Here is a 2,397-nt window from a genome sequence, read left to right on the forward strand (position 1 = left end):
ACTGAAACTTTCCACAATTATGAAACGACAATCAAACTTGGATAATATTTCAAAGACAAGTAAATTGAATCCCTAATGTGGTGACTATTGACTAAAATTCTTTCCAAATCTAATGACACATGGGTGGGGTCAGGTTGGGGAGGAAAGGAAAATTCACTGGAAAAGATGGAGTTTTTTAACACAGCCAAAAAAAGAGGGCGGAATGGGATTCAGAGATTTAAAATCATTTAATTTAGCTATGCTAGCAAAACAGGGTTGGAGGTTGTTACAGGATAAAGGCTCTTTGTTGTATAGGTGTTTTAAAGCCAAATATTTTCCGCGGTGTGATTTTCTTGATGCTACGGATTGCCAAAATAGCTCTTATGTTTGGAAAAGTTTGTTAGCAGCTCAACCAATATTGAAGAAAGGGTGTTATTGGAGAGTAGGAAATGGGGCTTCAATTCGTGTGCTTAAAGATTGCTGGCTACCAAACCATCCAACAAAAAAAATATTGTTTCCACCAGAGGAGGAAATTTGGGAATGGAGAGTATCTGATTTAGTTGATTGGCAAACTCATCAGTGGGATAGAGAAAGAATAATGGCCATGTTTCATCAGTTTGATGCAAAAGCGATTCTTCAAGTTCCTTTAAGTAGGCGGGTTGCTCAGGATGGGTTGGTTTGGTCTTTTACAAAAAGAGGAAGATATACTGTCCGGTCTGGGTATTTTGTGGCAAAACAATTAAGGAAGGATGAGTTAAATGCTGGGGAGTCTTCAGAGCACAGAGCACTTGGGTCCCTTTGGTCACGTCTATGGAAAGCAGCTGTTCCAAGCAAGATAAAGATTTTTTCATGGAGGGCTTGTCTTAATATTCTGCCCACACAAGATAATCTTATTCGAAGAAGGGTGATGGAGAATGCACGTTGTTGTCTCTGTCATCAAGAAACTGAAACGGTTCTGCATGTTCTTTGGAGTTGTGGAGCGGCGCAAGATGTTTAGGCTGGGAGCTTGGGTAGACTTCAGAAATCTGGTACAGCACAGAACGATTTTTTGCAGTTGGTCACAGGTCTTCTGATGAAGCTTTCTGATGAGGAATGGAATCTGTTCTGGATTACTTGTTGGCTGATATGGCACCAGAGGAATACGGTTATTCATGGAGGGGTTTTCCAGCATCCCTCAAGATCAGCCCAACGTGCAGTTGATTATTTGAAGGAGTATTCGATTGCACAAGACTCTTTGCATGTGCCTATCCCGAATCATGGTCCAGTACAGCAGACATGGCAGCCTCCACCAGAAACGTTTTTCAAGCTGAACTTCGACGGTGCTTGCTTTGATGAGGGTGCTGCATCAGGTTATGGGGCAGTGATTAGGAATGAAAAGGGTGACGTCATGGTTGCTTTAGCGGTTCGAGGAGGAGCTGTGCGTGACAGTGAGGAGGTGGAAGTGATGGCGTGCCGTAAAGCGCTTGAGTTTGCCATTGATGCGGGTTTCACAAAGATAGTACTGGAAGGCGATAATGCTTTGGTGATGAAGATGATTACTCAGGCCCAACCAGACCTTTCACGACTTGGCTTAATCTACGAAGACATCTGGTGTTTGGCTGCAGGTTTCAGGTCCATCTCTTATAATTGTATTAGGCGTAGTGCTAATGGTGTTGCTCATTCTTTGGCTAGGTTTGCTAGATTACTTGACAATGAAATTGTTTGGCTGGAGGAGGATCCTCCACCTGCTGTGGATGCTTTGTATTTGGATTCTTCTTTTCTTATTTAATGATATTGGTTCCGGTTTCAAAAAAAAAATGACACATGAACTTTCTAGTTCAAAATATAATAATGTATCATAATATTTAAATTAAAAAAAAATTATTTGTCTTATTTTTAATGTTCTATTTTATGCTCTTCAAGTCGGCAATATGTTTCTTTTTTTGATTGGGACAGAAAATTTTTATTCAAATTGTTTTTAAACTTTCAATTTTACTATTTTGGCAATTTTGTTGCACTTGTTTCATTGCAATTTAATATTACAAAGGTTGAAAAAAAACCAAAAAAAAAAAAAGTTGGAATGATTTTTTTTAAAATTTTTTATTACTTCTATATAGATTTACATTGTACTAGCCATGTAAACTTACATTATAATTACACAAAATGTGTATAATATTGTAAACTAAGAATTGTTTTTTCTTTTTAATGGATATTAACGTGATCAAAGTGAAGTTTTACATTCCCCTTCCATGTTTTATTTTATTTTTATTTTTTTTTTGACCTTTGGCAAAGATGGATAACCCAGTTTTGACGACTACCATAGTACAATGCCAACTTAAACAATTATTTACAAGAAAGAGTCAGCTTCTTTAACGTTCCAATAAGGTTGAAACTGAGATTTTCTATAAAAATAACTCATCCTCTCATTTCCTTCTCAAA

This window comes from Quercus robur, chromosome 11, assembly GCF_932294415.1.
Source record: "Quercus robur chromosome 11, dhQueRobu3.1, whole genome shotgun sequence".
Taxonomy (NCBI): Eukaryota; Viridiplantae; Streptophyta; class Magnoliopsida; order Fagales; family Fagaceae; genus Quercus; species Quercus robur.